The sequence below is a fragment of the Dromaius novaehollandiae genome, chromosome 27 (genome assembly GCF_036370855.1).
Source record: "Dromaius novaehollandiae isolate bDroNov1 chromosome 27, bDroNov1.hap1, whole genome shotgun sequence".
Lineage (NCBI taxonomy): Eukaryota > Metazoa > Chordata > Aves > Casuariiformes > Dromaiidae > Dromaius > Dromaius novaehollandiae.
In genome coordinates, this window is record NC_088124.1 from 403,839 (window position 1) to 411,137 (window position 7,299).

At 52.7% G+C, this 7,299-nt stretch overlaps 1 long non-coding RNA gene across 1 annotated transcript; it reads left to right on the plus strand.

Moving 5' to 3' along the window:
- The first annotated feature begins 421 nt into the window (after positions 1 to 421).
- Positions 422 to 7,050, plus strand: LOC135323744 (uncharacterized). Its single transcript, XR_010385266.1, has 5 exons — positions 422 to 564; positions 1,361 to 1,450; positions 2,252 to 2,339; positions 2,895 to 6,115; positions 6,536 to 7,050. It is a non-coding gene; the product is annotated as an uncharacterized LOC135323744 (long non-coding RNA).
- Positions 7,051 to 7,299: the final 249 nt, after the last annotated feature.

Here is a 7,299-nt window from a genome sequence, read left to right on the forward strand (position 1 = left end):
GACCCCATTTGAACAAATCCCTGGGTAATTATACCCTTCCAGTCTAGTATCCACCCCATAGTTCTGAACCAATCATGGTATTAGAGTTCAGGGTCTTCCAGCTCCTGGCTGGTCCTTTCCGTAGTTTCCAGGTGTGTTCTTTACTTCTTATCTCGCTTCTGCATAGTTGTTGGTGGCTCTTTTACTCCCTTATCTTGTCCCTTGGAACCAGTCTTTGTGGTTACTTACTTCTGCGTAGCTGTCTGGCTCTTCTACTTCCTTATCTTGTCCTCCGGAATCAGTCTTGTGGTTCCTTTATTTCTTTCTTCTGTGTCCTAGGTTCAGATCCTTCTCCCTGCTGATGCTCATTCATGCTAAATTGCTTTTCTCTCTCTACAGCTGTGCAAGAAGGCTATTGAGATGGTGGCCTGCATGCCCATGAGCGTCTCTGTCTTTCTAGCTTGAGTGCAGAAGACAGCAGGTGTAGTAAGATGTACTGAGCTGCTGGACATCCCGCTCGGGGTCAAAATCCCTTTGTTGCCTGGCTCCCACCCTGTCTTCTGCCAGACCAAGCTGGGGGAAAAGGTAAAAGCAGTAGAAAGGGGAAGGAAAAGTCCCTTCTTGTTCATCATCTCCCTGCCCACACACACTGAGAGACCTAGCAAAGAGATGGGAGATAACCACAAGACTGAAGCTGTAGGCTCTGGGCTTTTCCTCAGCTGAAGAGTCTCTCAAGCAGAGAAATCTTTCCTTTGGGTAAAATAGGGAGCTGAGCTAAGTGCTGAGCCAGGAATTACTCTAAAGCTCAGAGGCCTGAAAAAGCCACCCTATGGGCTGAGGAAGCTCAGAAGTGTCTTTGCGTCTTTCCTGATTCCTTCCTACCCTGCTCATGCTGTGGACGATACATTTAACACTTCACCAGCCATCCGGTTATTTTGCTTTGGGAGATCCACACTGTCACTTGCTGAGCACCGAGTACAACAGTCTGCACGACCTGCAGTCATGGGCCTACTACAAATGCAAAGATAACCTCCAGACACTAAAGAGAGGAGGTTACTTCACCAGCGATGGCAAAGTAGGTTGGACATCAGAGTGTTTTTCTCACTCTGCCCTCAGGCAGACCCGCTCTGGGAATTCCCACACCTGCTCTTCCAAGGCTGTGCCGTGCTCTTTGAGCACTGGCATAGCAGCTGGTGGGTGGCCTGGCAGCAGAGTGAGGAGCACTGCTCCCCCTGGGTGGGTGGGAGCAAAGGCCCCAGCTGCTGGGGAGGGCAGGGTGTGCAGGGGAGCAGCTCTTGCTGGGTTATTGCTGTTTCTGGGAAGGCAAGCCACATAGTTAGCGTGACAAGTCTTGGTGATTTCTCCCCTTGTCTCTCCACAGGTGGTTTGCACTCTGTGGGAGTTCAACGAATACAGGCAGTATCTGATGACACTCAAAACAGAGGCTGACAAAATGTGCCAGCGAGAACAAGTAAGTAAAGTGCAGTGTTCATAGGCCTGCTTCATGGTGCAGAGGGTTGGGGCTTCACTTATTTTATCTCAGCACGGCATGAACTGAAGAAGCAGCGAGGCCTGTGCTGGCAGGCCGGGCGTTCAGCTGTAGAAACGACTACCTGGTCCGAGCTGCGATAGTGCAGGATGCTAGGGATGGGGTGGGGTGGGGACAGGCAGGAAAGTCGTCCCTGAGTGCCCAGAGTGCCGAGGGAAGCCCTTCTCTTCTGCCCCGGGTGTATGGCTGAAGCGGAGCACTGCTCTGGGCCAGCATGAAGCCTCAGCATGCAGCGGTGTGAGAGCATTTCGTGGCAAAGGCGAGCTAAAACCTGGTGTCAACTTTCAGAAGGTGCTTCGATGACTGCTGGCAAAATTAAAGGATGTCCCCGAACCGCCAGAGGGGATGGACATTTCTCACCTCTGAGAGTGGCTGCTGCGGGAGCAAAGAGAGAGTTTGAGAGATGCTGAGAGGGAGATGAGGCACAGGTCAGAGACAGGACAAGCAAGGCTTGCTGTAGGAGCGGGCCTGTGGCCTGTCAGCGAGGTGCTGGCTGGAGCCTTGTCTTCCAGGAAACACCACCAGATTCCTGCGTGACCAGATGCTAATTGTGCCTACAGTGGCGCAGTCTGTGTTTGGAGCCTGGCAAAGCCAGCTGGAAGCTGTTTGGGGCACTTGAGCCAAGAACTCTGGAGCAGGATGATGGCAGTGGCTAAGCAGAAAAAGCTCTGGGCAAGACAGCTCCAGGTGCTCTGTTTCAGCCATCTTCATTTGTCTTTAAAGGTTTCTTGCCATGACTGTGCAGAGGATGGAGAAGCTTGAGGCCCTTGAAGAAGAGAAACGCCTCCTCCAGCAGGCTGAGCGAGACCAGGTGTGCCGGGTACTCTTCGTGGGCTCTTGTGCTCACGGACTCCCATGCTTAGCATAAATCCATTAGCTGCACTAAGTATTCCCAGGGTCCCTGTTGCTGCTTTCTCGTGTGGTGAGCAGCCAAACATGGAGCATCCCTGAAGGCGACAGTGCCAGTGCTTAGCCATTCATGGGTTACTTTCCTGCTGCAGGAGATCAAAGATTAGCTTAGAGGAGAGCCTGCTGTTGCCCGATTCTCATTAGCGGAACACATTCAATGCTGCCTGGCTCCATCAGGTGGAATGGCCTCTCAGAAAGCACGACAACAGCTGGGTGCTCCAGGAACAAGGATTTTTTTTTTTTTTCTTGGTCTCACAACTAGCATTCTTCACATCAGTACTGGGAGAGGTGCAAATGAGCCTGCAATAAGAGGCAGAGGTGTCGTGAGAGCAGGCAGCACCCATGATGGGAGAAGAGTCCAGAGCAAAGTGTCCAGCACAATAATACAACCTCCTCCATCTCCTCTATCCATTTTGTTTGCCATTCACTCATCAGTTCCTCCTGGTTTCTGATACAGAAGTCTTTACGTGAAGAGCTGCATAGTGAAATCCGGACTACGCTGATAGGGACTACAAGGACAGAAGCCCAGGAGCTGGAAGAGGTGGCTGAGAGCATGCTGGAGGAAGTGCTGGAGAGGGTGAAAGAGCTGGATTGGCTGGTCCATGTTTTAAGGAGGGCTCCACTGGCAATCAGTGGAAGGTTGCTTGCTAGTGCTAGAAGGGCAGAGCCTTCTGAGACGACATCTCCAGATCTCCAGGAGGAAATTGGACTGGTGGCTAGAGAGATTGTAGCAACCGTTACTGATGCCTTAGGGAAGCATTTGGTATGCAGTGCATCAGATGCCTCTGAGCCCAGGCTGTCGGCCGGGCAGAGGGAGCCGTACGTAGCCGCACGAGCCAGGTGAGCTGGCAAACTGGAAGAAAGCAGGCTGAGGGCAGCTGAATTACCAGGCTATAACAGCAACTTCTCTGGCGTCTCTTGACAAAATCGCCAAAGATGCTGTTGAGAGGGTTGGATCCACCTTGGAATCGTTTGTAGCTTTGCAATTTGAACATCACTTGCACTGTCAATGTGCTGAAATCCTGAAGCTGCCCCTTGAGACTATTTCTAAGAGACAACTGCAGGCATGCCGGACACCTTTCTCAACCCGAGCGATGAAGGAAGTAGAAGCATCATGTAGAGCATCCCAACACTGGACAGCAGAAGCCACAAGGTTGCCCGTGTTGCAACCATTCCACAATGTTGCTGCCGTATCACGAGAGAGTAGCACGCTTGCAAGGCGTAGCATCCAAAATGCAATGTCCCAAGTTCAGCAAGTCCATTCAGAAGGAAATGTGTATGCTGCAATTGTTGTCCATGATGCTCTGGAAACCCTGAAGCAGCAGCAGCAGAAGTTAGAAAAAGACATGAATGCAAAGGCAAGATCCTTCAAGGACACTTCAGAAGAAAGCACCATGGAGAGTGGGCTAGTGGAGTTGCTGTTAGATCAATGCGGTCAACCTCTGCCTGCTGTTGCTTCAGGAGTGAATTGTGGGAGGCAGGTCGCAAAGCAGCCCAGCCCAAGAGATGGGGATGAGAGCTATCCGAGACTGGGCTTCCTAAGGCCAAGAGGAAAGAGAATTCCTGCTAGAAAATTAGAGAGGAGTGAGCCAAGAATGAAGCTCCCACCTATCTGCATCCCTGGAATGGTCATGCCTTCAGAGGCAGAAGCACACTTTGAAGAGGACCTGCCATGTAATTTCCTCCTGTCTGTTCTCCGAGGCTCTGAGCAAGATGCTCAGGGCCCACCAGAAGGCATTCAGAAGCCTCTGTGTTACCCCTCAGCACTCACATCGAGACCTTACACTCCTGTGTTGGAACCCCTACCTGAACCAAGGCCAGGAAGCATGTGAGACACCTTCCTGTCCGTGGGCCAACAGTTTTCCAGAAAGCCAAGCCCTCCATTGGCTCCAAAGCTCCCTTCCTGTAGAGGATCCTGGAAGAGACGCATGCGTGTGAAGCTTGTGCCGTGCAAGCTGGAGCAATGGGCGTCAGGAGCGAGGGCATTAGCTGGGAGGCTGATGCTGAGAAGTCACAGTCAGCAGGAGAAGTGAGGGAGATGCTCGGACTCTTGAACAGTCAGTGGGGAAAAGAACATGCAGGGAGCACATCGCAGAGGACTGTGCTGCACACCACTCCTGCTGCCTTTCCCAGGCGGAACTCTCGGCACCCTGTGCTGCTCATGCCCCTGTCGCTCCCTGGCTCCCTCTCAGCCACTGGGGCTGCTGCCGGTACCAACTTGCATGTCAGCGGAGAACACGCCTCACTGTGTGGCACAGCCCCTCTGGCTGCCTGCCCAAGGGTCTTCCAACAGAGCTGCTGCCCACAGCCAGAGAGCCCCCAGGGAGGGCCTCCCCCCGGCCCCTCATCCCCACTGAGAGCTTGTCTGGCCTCCCAACTTCAGAGCCACCACCTCCTGCATAAGCGATGCGGACAGTCTGGCCACCTGCTCCGTCTTCCACCTGTTGTGGGCACCGCAGAGGTTTGGCCACAGTGGGGGCAGGGACACCGGCATCCTCTGGGGCTGGCGCCATGCCCAGCAGCTGTGGCCACCTAAGCGATATTTTCATGTGGCTCACAGACCTGGGGAGTTTAATCTGGCAAGGGATGTCAAGGAGAACAAGAAGGGCTTCTTTAAATACATCGGTAACAAAAGGAAAAGTAGGGGGAAAGGTGGGCCTGCTGCTGAATGGGGAAGGGGCCTTCAGGACAGAGAATACAGAAAAGGCCGAGGTACTGAATGCCTTCCTTGCTTCAGTCTTTAACATTATGCACAGGCCAAGAAACCAAAACAACAAAGCTGTGCAATGCAGACCTACACAGAAACAGTGTACAGGGACACCGGGGAAAAAGACATGACCCCTGATGTGATCATGCAGCCCTTGGCCTCATGCTAGTGCAGAGCTGACCCCACAACACAGCGCTACTGCTCTGTTAAGGCACTACTGACATGCCCCAGATGAGCACAGTGTCCCTGTGGAGATGGTGACCCCCACACTGTCCCTTCAGAGGCATCCCCTCATGACCCTTTAGGACTCACCGCTGGAAACAGAGATGAGATGATCCTGGCCTCTGCTCCTCCTGGCATCTCTCCTGCCCCACAGCCTCACTCTTCAGTGCCGTCCGTAGCTCTAGCAGCAGTGTTTCTTCCAAACGCTCCCCTCTGGCCCCAGTCTCACCCAGGCCCTTTCTGCAGTTTCTCTCTTCCTCCCATCGCTAACTCCTCCCTCCATCCCTCTCTCTCTACACCTCTTTTTGCTGAAATCCCACAGAAAATTAATGGGGATGGGGGAGGGGGGGATGACTAGGACAGGAGATAGCACACACTCTCACCGCCCTCAGCTCTCCCTATGCCTCCTGAGGGAAAAGTTGACCAGGAAAACCTCAGGCAGAGAAGGCCCTGAGGGCCTCTGCCCTTTCCGTGGGGTTCAGTATACTGAATTATTAACAGATTTTGCCTTTCCATTTTTCATTTCTCTGCAGCAAAAAATAGTGCACTCAGCTTTACACACTGCATTTATGAGGCATCATCTCCTCTCTGAAGTCTGGTTTCAAAGCTAGAAGTTGTGAATGAATACCTTCCTTTTGGAAAAGCTCTGAAGCAGGGAGTGTTTGAGGTAGATTAATGCATGGGAGAGGAAGAGCTGCAAGTCACTGAACACTCTCAGGGTGGGAGAAATCTTCACAGCCCTTGACACGGTAAGATCTCTGGCTGCAGGGAAATGCTACTGAGGCTCCTGGAGGGATTTTCTAAACCCATTCCATCCCATGAATGATAGGATTTTTAGCTTCTCTCTCCTGGCTTCTCAGTGGAGAGGAGGAGGAGGAGTTGCTTCAGAGCAGGGATTCCCTGCCACAGCTTCTCAGGGACAGGACAGGCTGTTGCCTTCTCCCAGGGAAGCTGCAGGGGTGAGAAGCTGGGGTGTGCACCTGGGTCATATATTTGCCATCAGACTCCTCCACTGAAGATCGTTTTCTAGAGAAAATGGGTAAAGTAGAAGGTAAAGAAGGTACGAAGGTAAAGCAGAAAGGAAACGTGGGGGGTTCTATGAGAAACAGAATGAGTTGGGCTCACAGAAGCCTGATCTAACTTGTCACTGTCTTTTCCTCCTTGGACAGTCTCTCAAGTCCAGAGGAAGCAAATGTCCAACAGCAGCTCCTTCAATGAGTTCCTCCTCCTGGCCTTCGTGGACATGCGGGAGCTGCAGCTCTTGCACTTCTCACTCTTCCCGGGCATCTACCTGGCTGCCCTCCTGGGAAATGGACTCATCATCACAGTCGTAGCCTGAGACCACCGCCTCCACTCCCTATGTACTTCTTCCTCCTCAATCTATCCCTCCTTGATCTTGGCTCCATCTCTACTACTGTCAGTGGGGATGTATGGAGCGCTGCCTGAGGAGAGGTGAGGGCTTAGCTGAGAGCAGGATTAGTGGACAGACCAGCAGGGGTGACATTGTAGTGGGTGTCTGCTGTTGACCACCTGGTCAGGAAGAAGAAGTAGCCGAGGCCTTCTTCAGAGAATTGGAAGAAGCTTCCTGTTTGCAAGCCCCGGTCCTCATGGGGACTTCAAGGCCCCTGATATATGCTGGAGACACCCCACAGCAGGGCACAAGCAATCCAGGAGGTTTCTGGTGTGCACTGATGACAACTTCCTAACACAGGTGATGGAGGAGCCAGTGAGGAGAGGTGCTCTGTTGGACCTCATACTTACAACAAAGGAAGAGCCGATCGGAGATGTGAAATTCAGGGGCAGTCTTGGCTGCAGCACCCATGAGATGGTGGAGTTCAGGGTCCTGTGAGGAGGAAGCAGGGCAAAAAGCAGGATCACCACCCTGGACTTCAGGAGAGCAGACTTCAGCCTGTTCAGGGAGCTGCTTTGGAGA